This window comes from Bos indicus, chromosome 19 (genome assembly GCF_029378745.1).
Source record: "Bos indicus isolate NIAB-ARS_2022 breed Sahiwal x Tharparkar chromosome 19, NIAB-ARS_B.indTharparkar_mat_pri_1.0, whole genome shotgun sequence".
Classification (NCBI taxonomy): Eukaryota; Metazoa; Chordata; class Mammalia; order Artiodactyla; family Bovidae; genus Bos; species Bos indicus.
Genome location: NC_091778.1, coordinates 28,259,490 through 28,274,330, shown reverse-complemented (window position 1 = coordinate 28,274,330; position 14,841 = coordinate 28,259,490).

The window sequence follows — 14,841 nt, the reverse complement described above, 5'->3', positions numbered from 1 at the left end:
AGAAAAAACCTAGTCAAGGAATCTTGTAATCAAAGTAAAGGAATTAACTGCATTTACTTCATGACAGCTCGAAGACCATAGTGCTTTTGTCTTCAGTGTAGAAGAGGCCTACCTGTCTCACCTTTGGAAAGAATCCTGGAACAGTAATAATCTAGGATTGAAACTGCCCTGAAAATTATTAGACAATCTTTCTGGCCTTTTTTTTTTTTTTCCTGATTTGCACACTGAGTATTGTCTTCAGTCCACACAGAAGACAAGAACTGATTTTGAGAACTGATTCAAAATACAGTTGGTCAGATTCTATCTTGTCTTAATGACATTCACATTCCTTTCCCACTGTCTTATGATTACACCCACTAACCGAGTTTAGAATTCAAATATTCTTGAAAAACTCTCCAGTTACCCTTATATAGACTTTTTTTTTTTTTTTGCCTCACTACATGGCTTGTGGAATTTTAGTTCCCTACCAGGGATTGAACCCAGGGTCCTCGGCAGTGAGAGGGCAGAGTCCTAACCACTTGACTGCAAAGGAATTCCCTCTATAGACTTTCATTGGCTTTGGAGGATGTCTTGGCAATTAATTGCATTCATTATTCCCTCATTCCTTTCTCAGAGGGTAACAGTTTAGAGAGTACCCACATTTTGCTGAGAAAGAAGTTTGTCAAATGAGTCTAAATCTGTTGTAGTAGACATTTTTGGTAGGCTTTTTTAAAGTTCTATTTCGAAATAATTTTAGGTTTACGAAGAGCTGCAAGTATAGTACAAAGAGTATTTTAAAGAATGTCAATGAAGAGTTGTAAATGGGAACCAATGGTGTGGTGAAGATTGATTATATAGGCATGTGTCTTTAGTCACCAAGTCGTGGCCAATTCTTTTGCAACACCATGGACTGTAGCCCACCGGGCTCCTCCGTCCCTGGAATTTTCCCAGCAAGAATACTGGAGTGGGTTGCTGTTTCCTTCTCCAGGGGATCTTCCTGATCCAAGGATTGAATCCATGTCTCCCGCACTGGCAGGTGGATTCTTTACCACTGGGCCAGCAGGGAAACTGTTATATAGGTATATGAGAACCAACTGTGCACATCTCCTACTAACTCTTGAGTTCAATAAAATCTTATTAGTAACTTAAAGTTGGCACCACAGAAGTATTTATACCATGGAAGTTGGCAGATATTGCAAATCAGGGTCCCTTTACCCTGAGCTGGCTGTTAAACATTTAGCAGCACACCACACATAAGGAAAATATAGGGAAGGCAGCTCTGATGTATTCAAATAGTGTTAGATCAAGATAGTCCAGCAACGGTGTAAGAGGTGGGTTGAAAGGGTGAGAGACTGGAGGTAATAAGGCCCTTGGAAAGTTGTCATGTAGTTCAGATCACAAGCAATGAGAGTTTGGATTAGGAGTTCCTGGGGTAAGAAGTGTTTAAATAATTGGACTTTGAAAAATGGGTGGAATTTGGGGGAAAGGTAGAAATAAAGGAAAAGTGCATTCCAAACAATGGTGTGAGAGCAAGAGTGTGGAGGAAGACATGCAGGGTGAAGAGAGAGAGTTGTGTCAGTGGTTGGGCATGGAGGGCAGAGATGGTAAATGAAAGGTAGACGGGGAAGGGAAACCTGGACAAGATCATGGAGTCTTGCATCTGTACAAAAGAGCACACTCTTTTTTGGTATGTATTGGAGAGACAGTGCCAGTCACTGATGCTGCTGTGCTCTAGGAAACTCGTCTCAGCCATGGGTGACAGAAGATCAAGATGAAAAGGCAGTACACACAGAATTTTTAGGGCAATGAAACTACTTTGTATGATACTACTGTGGTAGATACAATCATAAATTCACCCAAACTCACAGAATTTATGACACCAAGAGTGAACCTAGTGGAAATTATGGACTTGGTGATAATGATAATGATAATGATAATGATAATAATGTAGGTTCTTCAATCACGACAAGTGTGCCTCTCTAATGGGAGATATTGATAATGTGGGAGGCGATGCATGTGTATATGTGAAATCTCTATACCTGCCTCTCAGTTTTGATGTGAACCTTATAACTGCTCTGAAAAATTAAAGTTACTATGTTTGAGGGGAAACAATGGAGCTGGACTGGAAGCAAGGGACCAGTGAAGGGCCTCTGGCAGTAGCCCAAGCGGACAAGAATAAAGGTCTGGATCAAGGCATTGGTGGTGAGGCTGAGAGGAAAAGATGAGCACCAGAGACCTTTTGGAGATCTAATAGATGGAATTTGGTGGATAGTTGAATGAGGAAGATGAGGTCAAAAGGTTGGTCAAAGAGGTCTTCAATCTGTGTATTTGGAGGACATAATGCATTAATCAAGTCATTCCTAAGGATAAATGTAGTAAAACAGGAATGGGGAAATCTACTAAAGGTTCTTGGATTCTAAGATTCTTGGGGAGAATTCTTGCTCAGAGCCAGATGGTGCACGCTCATTAGTCTCACAGCAAAGCTAGGCTTAGAAAGGTGGGTAGGACTGGGGTTGATAACAAACCTCTTTTTTTCAATATTTATTTATCTATTTGGCTGCCCTGGGTCTCAGTTGTGACATATGAGATCTTTGGTCTTTAATTGTGGCACATCATGAGGCTGGCCGCGGGGCTGCTGCTCCTGATGCGGTCGGCCCGGCCGGCGCTGCCGGTGGACAGCTGGCGAAGCTCCAGCTTCCTTGGGTGCTTGGGCCGCTGCAGGCAGCACCCGGCGCTGTCCGCGTACCTGCCGCTGCTGGCCGAGCTCCGTTTCCTTTCTGGGTGGGCAAGCCACGTCACTTATTTTTGGGGATGGGTCATGCCAGACAGAGGGCACGGGATCCCTGCACCCTCCATCCAGGGGCTAAACCACACTTGAACTGTATTACTTGACAGGCCACCTTGGGCCTGCACTAATATGGGTAGGTATTGATCTATACTACTCAAATGAAGTGCTACTTATAACTAATAAAAAAATGTGTAGTATAAAATGTGCATAGTTTAAAATAGTAAAATAATATTTTATGTGTGTAGACTATAAGGATAAAAATTTGTTAAAGAATGAGTATTCACACTCTTCTTCCAGCTCCTCAAGGCGGGGAGTTTTCTGCTTGCTTGGGAAACCTCCAGATTGCTTTTACTGCATAATGAGCAAAAATCAACAAAAGCCAGGCAAGACCCTAGGTGTATATGTGGTAAACAGCTGAGCAGAAGGATGGAGTGAGAGGGGTGGTGAGTGATGTCAACAAAGGTGTGGGGTAAGTTCCAGTGAAGAAAAGAAAAAAAAAAAAAAAAGGAAAAAAAAAAAAATTGTGGCACATGGGAGCTATTTCCCTGTCCAGGGATCAAACCCAGGCCCCCTGTAGTGGGAATTCGAAGTCTTAGCCACTGGAGCACCATGCAAGTCCCAAAATCAGCTATGCCTTGTAACACATTTCCTTTACCTGTAAGGAAAAGGTCTCCAGTTGTATCAAGAGGAATGGTTTTACATGGTTAAAAAGACTGTTAAGTTTCCTTTATTATAAAAATACAAATCTATTGCGGAAAAAATTTTGGAAACTATAGAAAAGAATAAGAAAAAAACTAACCCCAAACCCAACACCAGAGGCAACTGCTATGAATCATGTATTCCATCATCCTTTGTTTTATGCCCTTTAAAAAATACATCTCAGGTCCTAGTGAACAGATTCTGTGTTGCATGTGAAGATAAATTGTCGGCTGATGGAAGGAATTTCCAGATGCAAAGAAAAGCCAGGCCAGAACTGGCGGGGGAGTGGTGGGGGTTTTCTGTGGTACAAATGTTTCACAGTGAGAATTTATCCTTATCAGAGGACCTTGGCAGGGACTATTGTCCCTTCTACCTTCAAGGGTTGCATGAAAGTCATACACACCAAATGAAGCTTTGGATGTGTGCTAAGTCACTTCAGTTGTGTCCAACTCTGTGTGACCCCATGGACTGTAGCCTGCCAGGCTCCTCTGTCCATGGAGTTCTCCAGGCAAGAATATTGGAGTAGGTTGCCATTTCCTTTTCCAGGGAATCTTCCCAACCCAGGATCCAACTGCATCTCTTATGTCTTCTACATTGGCAGGTGGATTCTTTACCACTAGTACCATCTGGAATGACAAATGAAGCTTGAGGATGAGCAAATGGGTAATGCTACTGTGAGGGTGTGTGGTGGGGGGTCCTTGGACCCACTTTTGTAGCACTCAGCTGCTGGGATCAGAGCAGAAACCTTGACTGCATTTGCTCACTCATCCATTCATTCAGTTAACATTTACTGAGTCCATTAATGAGCTTCCCTGGTGGCTCAGATGGTAAAGTGTCTGCCCACAATGCGGGAGACCCGGGTTTGATCCCTGGGTTGGGAAGATCTCCTGGAGAAGGAAATGGCAACCCACTCCAGTATTCTTGCCTGGAGAATCCCACGGACGGAGGAGCATGGTAGGCTACAGTCCATGGGGTCGCAAAGAGTCAGACATGACTGAACGACTTCACGAGTCCATTAAATGCCAGATACTCCTGATACAAGGGTAGTGAGTTTAGCAGTCTGGTCCCTGCCCCATAGTTTGGAGGAGGAGATTAACAGATACATAACCTTGGCTCAGTTCAGTATCAGTGACTGATGGGTTTATGAGTGGCAGTTGGTATGAGATAAGAAGAGCACTCTGAGAAGATGCCTAAGGGATATTTTGTGATTTTTGACCTTGCTTCTTTGGAAGCTAAGAGGGTGGAGATGGAGAAGAATGAAACTGGAGTGGTTCTGGGCCTGAAAGAAAAGCCCAGAAATTCTCCCCACCCTTCTTTCCCAGAGGTCTTGCAGAACCCAGGTGCTAGGGAGAGAAGTCAGAAAGTTTCTTAAAAACTGGACCAAGGGAGTAGGGAATCAGGCTGGAGATGGAATAGGGACCCAGTTCATAGAGGAAGGAAACTCAGTGAGATGATCACAAATGATTCTAGAGCATTAGCTGTGATCATTCATTTGCTCAGTCATTCACTCTCCAGGTGGAAACTGAGGCCCACTTTGTGGCCAGAGTGAAGCAGTAGCCAGGCAGCTGCAGAGCAGAGCAGAGCAGTGCTGCCGATGGCAGGGCACATGGGGGCTGAGAGAGTACCAAGATGGGAACAAACCTAGTCTGGAAGCCTGGCAGTTCTTTTGGTGGGGAGGCACCGGAGCTAAGGAGAAAGACTGGAGAAAGATTGATCTTCAACAGGGTGAGGGAGGGCCTGGGAGCTCAGGAGAGGGAAAAAAGCAAAATTGACTGCGTGTGAGCCCTTCTTGAAGGATTTAGACCCAAGAAAATAATACCTCAAGGTTGGGGGGGGGGGTGGGAGGAAGAGGGGTGGAATGAATCGGGAGATTGGGATTGACGTAAATACACTACTACGTATTTTATCTTCTTGGGCTCCGAAGTCACTGCAGATGGTGACCGCAGGCATGAAATTAAAAGACGCTTGCTCCCTGGAAAGAAAGTTAGAAACCTAGACAGCATATTAAAAAGCAGAAACATCACTTTGCCAACAAAGGTCAGTACAGTCAAAGCGATGGTTTTTCCAGTAGTCACATATGGTTGTGAGAGTTGGACCATAAAGAAGGCTGAGCACCAAAGAATTGATGCTAGAGAAGACTTTTGAGTTCCTTGGGCAGCAAGAAGATCAAACTAGTCAATCCTAAAGGAAATCAACCCTGAATATTCATTGGAAGGACTGATGCTGAAGCTGAAGCTCTAGTACTTTGGCCAACTGAAACAAAGAGCTAACTCACTGGAAAAGACCCTGATGCTGGGAAAGAATGAGGGCAGGAGGAAAAAGGGGTGACAGACATGAATTTGAGGAAACTCCAGGAGATACTGTAGGACAGGGAAGCCTGGTGTGCTGCAGTACATGGGGTTTCAAAGAGTCGGACACAACTTAACAACTGAACAACAACGAGAACCTACTATATAGCACAGGGAATGTTACTCAGTGCTCTGTGGTGACCTGAATGGGAAGGAAATCCAAAAGAGATGGGATATATGTGTATGTATAGCTGATTCACTTTTCTCGACAAGCAGAAACTAACATGACATTGTAAAGCAACTATACTCCAATAAAAATTAATTTAGGAACTTGCCTGGTAGTCCAGTGGTTAAGAATTTACCTTCCAATGCAGGGGACATAGGCTCTATCCCTGATCAGGAAGCTAAGATCCCACATACCTTGCAGCCAAAAAACCCAAACACATAAAACAGAAACAGTATTGTAACAAATTCAACAAACACTTTAAAAGTGGTCCACATTAAAAAAAAAAAGATTAGGAGACCAAGGACTTCCAGGTGGTCTAATGGTTAATACTCCATGTTTCCACTGCTGGGGGGTGTGGGTTCAATCCCTGGTTGGAGAACTAAGATCCCAGACCAAAAAGAAAAAAAAAGATTAAGAGACCACCTGAGAGAGGATTAAAGCAATCCAGGCGTGCACACACACCCATATCTTACCCTTGAACCACTGCCATAAAAACTCTTCATTAATTCCTCCTGGGGTCTGGATACACAATTTTGAGAGGCATGAGTCTAGTGTGCCTCTCTTTGCCTGGCAAAGCAATAAAGCAATTCTTTTCTATTTCACCCAAAACTCTTGTCTGTCTCTGAGACTCGATTCGGCGCTGGTACATAGAAGTTGTTTTCAGCACCACTTTGGTCCAGTCACTTAGCTTCTCTGAGACCAGCTCCTCACCTGTGAGTTTAGGGAGCTCAACACTTACTTCATAGGGAGCTCAGCCTGACCTGTGCCTGTAATTCCTATCCATGCGCAGGGCTCCAAATGCCTGACTTCAGCCCCAACTTTCTCCTGAGCCGCAGACCCATCCCTCTAAATGCCTGCTTGAGCTCTCTTCTTGGAAGTTTCAAAGAAGCTCCAAACCAAACTCCTGACTATGTTCCTCTTCCAGGGTTTTTCATGGAAATAAATAGCATCATCATCCACCGACATTCAAGCTAAAAACCTAGATTCCTGGATTCCTTTTCTCTCACTCCCGCGTCCAGTCCACCACCAAACCCTGCAGACACTATTTTCAAAACATACTTCAAACTGGTCACTTCTCTCCATCCTCATTCATCCACGCCATATCACCTCTGCCTCCCTCCAATTTTTTTCCCCCAAAGCAACCAGCCAAGTGGTATTTTTTAAACATAAATCAAGTAAGGGAGGTTGTATGTGCCTGGGGACAGAGGGTATATGAGAAATCTCTGTGTTGTCTCTTTAATTTTGCTGTAAACCTAACATTGTTTATATATATAGGCTTCCCTGATGTCCCAGTAGTAAAAGAATCCCCTTATGATGCAGGAGATGTGGGTTAGATCCCTGGGTCAGGAAGATCCCCCGGAGAAGGAAATGGCAACCATTCCAGTATTCTTGCCTTGAAAATCCCATGGGCAGAGGAGCCTGGCGGGCTATAGTTCAAGGGGTCGAATAGAGTCAGACATAACTGAGCTACTGAGCACACAAATATATGTATATATAATTACATATTTATTTATTTTTGGTCACACTGCTAAGCATGTGGAATTTTTAGTTCTGCATCCCCTGCATGGGAAGTCCCTAAAACTGCTTTGAAAGAAACCATTTATTGGGGATTTCCCTGGTGGTCTTCAGTAGTTAGGACTCCATGCTTTAACTGCTGAGAGTATGGGTTCAATCCTGGTCAGGTAACTAAGATCCCACAAGCCAGGAGGAGCAGCCTCCCCAAAAAATGCTTATTAAAAAAATAAAACAGACCATATCACTCACTTCCCCTTTTAAAACCCTTCAAAGACTTCCTATCATTCTTAGGATAAAATCCAGATTCCAAAGCTTTGGCTGGTCTGGCCCTGCTTATGTCATTCTTCTTGTTCGTATTTTCTTCCAGTCTTTTCTGCCTCAGGGCCTTTGCACTAATTTTTTTCATGTGCCTGGAGCTCTCTTCCCTAATCCCAACATTTGGTTGCCTTCTTCTCATCCTTCAGGTCACAGCATAAACTTCGACACACCTCCTAGCAGTGTCTTCCTGAGAGCCTAATTCTAGATTATTCCCCTAAATCCTCCTCTCCTCCATCACGTCAGTCTGTGCATTTCCTTCATGGCTTTTATTATATCTGTTATTATCATGTATCTCTGTTGACATTACCTCCTTTACTAGACTGTAAGTTGTGTGAGGGCAGGGAGGATCTTGTTGTTCAGTCGCTCAGTCATATCCAACTCTTTTTGACCCCATGGACTACAGCCTGCCAGGTTTCCCTGTCCTTCACTGTCTCCCAGGGTTTGCTCAAACTCATGTTCATCAAGTTGGTGATGCCATCCAACCATCTCATCCTCTGTCGTTCCCTTCTCCTCCTGCCCTCATTCTTTCCCAGCATCAGGGTCTTTTCCAATGAGTCAGCTCTTTGCATCAGGTGGCGAAAGTACTGGAGCTTTAGCTGCAGCATCAGTCTTTCCAATCCACCACTATTTCCTCAGCACTTTTTTTTTGCCACACCTCAAGGCACGTGAATCCTAGTTACCTGACCAGGGGTCGAGTATGAATATGCATATTTTATTGCAAACCACTGGAACTATTTTTGGTTATTTATTGGCCAATCTGTGCAGCTTGTGGGATCTTAGTTCCCCCACCAGGGATTGAACCCAGGCCCTCAGCAGTGAAAACATGGAGTCGGAACCACTGGACCACCAGAACTATTTTTAGTCCCACCTGAACTATTTATAGAAGATGCACAGGGTTGCTAAGGAGCACTGTGATGATCCCACTCTTGTCTTCCCCATCCCATGGTCAGAGGAAGGTACTCAGTAAATGTCAGTGAAGTTAATTCAAACAGGGAATCCCTGGAACTTTGAGAATAGGTTTAGTATTGTGGAAGCTGAGGAAGAGGGTGGTCTGGGTAGGAGGCATCTGTGTTTGGGTTGTCTGTTGGTTTCCTAGGGTTTCTGTAACAAAGTGTCACAGACTTGGTGCTGAAAACAACAGAAACATATTCTCAAAGTTCCATAGGACAGAAGTCTGAAGTCAAGATGCTGGCCAGGCCACGCTCTCTTCCAAGTCTTGAAAAGAGGATCCTTCCTGGCCTCTTTCAGCTTCTAGTAGCTCCAGGGGCTCCTTGACTTGCAGCTGCTGCATTTCCGCTTCTGCTCCATCATCACACGGCAATGTCCCTATGCGTCTGTCTTTACATGGTGCTTTCCTCTTAGAAGGACACCAGTCATATTGGATTAGGGCGCAGCCCAAGATCCCATCTTAATTTGGGTTCATCTGCAAAGACCTTATTTATAAATAAGGTCACATTCACAGGTACGAGAGGTTGGGCCTCCTACCTATTTTCTAGGGGAACACAGTTCTACCCATAACAGGTCATCGCTGAAGCAGTGTGAGCGGACAAGCTCTCCAAAGGTTATAGAGCCAGGACAGAAGAACTGGGGACTCTGGCCTTTAGGAAGGGGCAAATAAAAGACTGAGGAGCCCACGAAGAAGTCTGAGAAGGGGATGGTCTCCAGTCACATCTGTCACACAGACAGAGGTGAAAAAACAAAGGCAAAAAAGTACCCCTTGAACTAAGTAACTGGGCAGATGTCAGTATCTTTCCTCATGTAAACCCGCCCCTCCAAGGGAGGAAGCAGTGCCTGGGTAATACAAACAGTCTTTTAAGAAATTTAGTTTTGAAGGCTGGAATATATAGAATGGATAAACAACAAAGTCCTACTGTAAAAGCACATATTCAATATTCTGTGATAAACCATAATGGTAAAGAATATGAAAAATAATGTGTATATATGTATAACTGAGTCATTTTGCTGGGCAGTAGTAATTAACACAACATTGTAATTCAACTGTGTTGTTGCTGTTGATTAGTTGCTTCAGTCATGTCCAACGCTTTGCAACCCTATGGACCGTAGTCCACCAGGTTCCTCTGTCCATGGGATTTTCCAGGCAAGGATACTGGAGTGGGTTGCCATTTCCTTCTCCAAGGGATCTTTTCAACCCAGGGATGGAACCCTTGTCTCTTGCTTGGCAGGTGGATTCTTTACCACTGAGCTACCTGTAAAGCCCTAATTCAACTATAGTTCAATTAAAAAAAATAAATTAAAAAAATTTGTTTTGAAGGAAAAGTCTGACATATGGAAAGGACTAGAGGGAAAGTGGGGCCAAGGGATTGTTAGGGAAGATGTGAAAATGGAGTCCCAGCACAGTTTGAAGGAGGTTGACGGCTTAGAAGCTGGGCTCTAGAGGTGGGCTACTCTGCACTGGATTCTCAGCTTGGCTTGTTCCACAACTGTGTGATTTTAGGCTGACTGCTTAACTTCACCACACCTCTGTTTCCGTATCTGGAAAATGGGCATAATTATACTAGTATCCACTTTCCAGGGCTGTTGTAAGGAGTAAGTGAATGAGGACATTGAACATGCTTAACATAGCATGTGACACATACTAAATGCTCAATAGATATTAACTCTTACTGCAATTAGGTTTAAAAAAAAAAAGCAAGACAAGGAGGAGGTTTCAAGAAGGAGGCAGGAAGTAATATCAGATATAGTAGCTAGGACAGGAGGTAGAGAGAGGGTAGAGAAAAGGTCAAGGATTTGGCAAGGTGCTAGCAAAACCTGGAAAAGGAGAGGGCAGAGCTAACACTAGCTAAAGAGCAAAAGGGGGAAGAGAGAAGGAGCTGTAGGTATGAAACACTTGGTAGCGTCTGAGAAATAAGAAACCAAGTAAGTGTTAGAAGAGAGAAGCAGCAGCAGACCTTGTTTTGCGCTGCATGGAGAAAGTCAGAGGGGAAAGTTGCTGAGTGTTTGGTTCTAGGAGCCAGACAGAGGCAACGGTATCTTGTAAATCATTCAAATATTTCAATTTGGTACCATAAATCTTCACCTTTGCTGTGCTGAGCCTGGGCATCCAGGGGAAACTGTTCTACAAAGAATGAATGGCTACCAAGGAATGATTGTGGATAAACCAGTATGGGAGTGGGGAAAGAGGAACCTGGATGAGGACTTAGGTTTCAGAAGCCTGAGGTGCAATTGGCTAGAGGATGCCTGGCTCAGAGTCTGCTAAGAAGGTGGGAAAGACTCAGGGCTGGAGACACAGGGTTTAAGAACCATCAGTAGCAGAGTCATCAAAATCAGGGGAAAGGATAAAATGTCCTATAGAAGGTAGGGAGCAGAAGACAGGCCAGGAAAGATTGAGGCTGGTGGAGAACAAGGCACAGGGGGACAGGTATGAAGGCATGGGGGGAAGGTTAGGCTGTGGAAGCTTTGGCAGGAACGCTTCTGTGGTTGGAGTTGAAAGAGAACCCCAAACCAGGTCCCGAATGTCTCAGGAAGAGGTTGTGGACCATTGCCAAGCCATTTCAGTGGAGTGCTGGGGACAGAAACCAGGTTTGGGTTGGTGGGGTATGAAAGAAGGATGGGGAAGTAGAAACAGTAAAGACTTGTTTCTCAGGAAGTTTGCTGTTAAGTTGATGGAGAGATGCAGAACAAGAGTTGAGCAGGCAGGGGTTTTTATTTATTTATTAATAGTGAACAAGATTGGCCAGATTGCAGGTGGGCAGAAAATGACAGAAAGAGAGGGATAGAAAGAGGAGGAAACCTGGAGCCCTTGTTCACTACAGCAGTTAAAAATAATGAAATAACAGAAAAACTACATGCACAAACCCTTCAACTGAACAGGAATCAGATCAGATCAGATCAGTCGCTCAGTCGTGTCCGACTCTTTGCGACCCCATGAATCGCAGCATGCCAGGCCTCCCTGTCCATCACCAACTCCCGGAGTTCACTGAGACTCACGTCCATCAAGTCAGTGACGCCATCCAGCCATCTCATCCTCTGGCGTCCCCTTCTCCTCCTGCCCCCAATCCCTCCCAGCATCAGAGTCTTTTCCAATGAGTCAACTCTTCGCATGAGGTGGCCAAAGTACTGGAGTTTCAGCCTTAACATCATTCCTTCCAAAGAAATCCCAGGGCTGATCTCCTTCAGAATGGACTGGTTGGATCTCCTTGCAGTCCAAGGGACTCTCAAGAGTCTTCTCCAACACCACAGTTCAAAAGCATCAATTCTTCAGCGCTCAGCCTTCTTCACAGTCCAACTCTCACATCCATACATGACCACAGGAAAAACCATAGCCTTGACTAGACGGACCTTTGTTGGCAAAGTAATGTCTCTGCTTTTGAATATGCTATCTAGGTTGGTCATAACTTTCCTTCCAAGGAGTAAGCGTCTTTTAATTTTATGGCTGCAGTCACCATCTGCAGTGATTTTGGAGCCCAGAAAAATAAAGTCTGACACTGTTTCCACTGTTTCCCCATCTATTTGCCATGAAGTGATGGGACCGGATGCCATGATCTTCGTTTTCTGAATGTTGAGCTTTAAGCCAACTTTTTGACTCTCCACTTTCACTTTCATCAAGAGGCTTTTTAGTTCCTCTTCACTTTCTGCCATAAGGGTGGTGCCATCTGCATATCTGAGGTTATTGAGATTTCTCCCGGCAATCTTGATTCCAGCTTGTGCTTCTTCCAGTCCAGCGTTTCTCATGATGTACTCTGCATATAAGTTAAATAAACAGGGTGACAATATACAGCCTTGACGAACTCCTTTTCCTATTTGGAACCAGTCTGTTGTTCCATGAACAGGGATAGTAATTTGCAAATCTCTGTGGCACCTGCTACTTCTTATCCAAGGGGAAGGAGAGTTTATAACTGCTGCATGTCTACGTATTGTTTCATGCCTCGTCTGCCAAAAGTCTTTTTCCTGTAGCACCATCCCACCCTTGGTCTCCTGACGTTTTCAATTTTACTACCAACAGGGCTCACCCTTCCTGTGAGCTTCCTCTCTCTCACCATCTAACCTTAGTTAACCAGTCACACCTGAGCTCCCTCTGTACCTTCCCCACGTTTCTGTGGTTTTTCTTTTGTTGCCTGGGTCACACTGTGAGTTACCTTGCTTGCCTCCCCTAGGCTTGCTCTTCTGCTTCTCCTGTTTCTGGAGCTCGGGGAGTGCATTCTAAGTTGCTTCAGTCTTTGAGACTGAAGTGGACTGTAGTCCACCAGGCTCCTCTGTCCATGGAATTCTCTAGGCAAGAATACTGGAATGGGTTGACATTCCCTTCTTCAGGAGATCTTCCCAACTCAGGTATTGAACCCTCGTCTCTTGCTTCTCTTGCATTGGCAGGCAGGTTCTTTACCACTACCTCCACCAGGGAAGCCAGGGAGGACACAGGTAAGTCGGTCCTTAATAATCTAAAAGAGGGTGGTCATTTCTGTATCCTTTACATCCTGGACTTGATTTAGTTGTTTTCGCATCTTGTCTGTTTTTCGGGACCCGACGCCCTGGCAAATAGCATCTTCAACTACGAGAGGTCTGGAGCGGTGGGGCGGGCTAGGTAGCAGTTGGAAGGACAGAGAGGAAGCCAGGGCACGCTGCCTACCGAAGCGACAGGCAGAGGGCGCGCCGGTACCGGGATTAGCAGCGGCCGCAGCTGGAAAGCGGACGCCTGCCTGGCGGGGGCGGGGTGGGGTGGTATTCCGGGACTGAGGAAGCACACGTGGGGCCGGGCAGCGCATGGCTGCACGTGTGGTGCCCCAGGGCTTGCTGTCCCGGCTAAAAATACGCGTCCTGCTGGGGTCGGGAGACTGCCCTCGGCGGGAGAGACCTCTGGAGCCGCATCTTTCTGGGTGGGAGATTGTGGCTCCGAGGCCTGACACCAGGGCTCCCAAGAAACCCGGGGCAAACCTCGCACCGGGCCTTTTCTCATCTGTGGAATGAAAGTGAAAGTCTCTCAGTTGTGTCCGACTCTTTGTGACCCCCATGGACTATACAGTCCAAGGAATTCTCCAGGCTAGAATACCGGAGTGGGGAGCCTTTCCCTTCAGGGGATCTTCCAGACCTAGGAATCGAAAAGGAGTCTCCTGCATTGCAGGCGGATTCTTTACCAACTGAGCTATGAGGGAAGCCCCACCTGTGGAATGGGGACTATTTATCTGCTCAAGAAATATTGAGCGCCTATGTTGTGCCAGACTCTGTTCCAGGCGTCAAACATAACTACACAGTTCTTGCCAAGGAGTTCACTGGTCTAGAGTTTCGGAGGAGGCAGGAATAATGTAAATAAGCAATTTCTATTTCCAAAAATGTCATGAGAAAAGTAAAGGATGAAGTGATAGTGAGGAGTGATATATAAGATGGTACTTGAAGAAGTCACCTATAGAGACATCTATGTCACTTCGGCTTGAGTCTGAAGAGTCTGGCTAGTTGGATAAAAGAAAGAAGGTAAAGGGAGCTGCCAGGGAAAGGGCAGGGAGATGGAGAGCGAGGCCCAGCCGGAGACCAAAGCACCCAGTACTGCGGATCTTGAAACTGATCTCCGGTGGAAAAGATGGTTTGTGAGGAGTCTAGGCCTGCCCGGAAAGGGTTCAAGAGCAAGGGAAAAACATCTTGATGAGGGTGTTGATTGCATAGATGAACGCGTTTATCAAAACTCAGAGAATTGTGCATTTTGCTGTATGTAAATCATACGTCAAAAACAACCCAACAAGTGTGAGAGTGCTCGGCTTGAGAGCAACCGTCACCTGGGAAAGTCTGGTTGGCCCCGCGGGCTGATCCCACAGACCAGGGTACAGGGCATCCTCTAGGGAGACGGTCGGGCAGGCTGGGAGAAAGCAACCACACCCGGCAGTGTGCGGGCAAAGGTGGTCTCTAGCGTGGAAGTGAGCCGTGCCGCCCGCAGCCAGGACCAAGGTTACGGGCTCAGGCCCCCGCCCGGGTTGTCAGGGGCAACCTTGGAGCTGCGCCCTCGCCCCGCCCTTCGCGTAGAGGCCAGGTGGCGGTTGGGGCGCGACCAGCCCGTTTGATTTCCCGCGGCCGGTGGAAAGGGG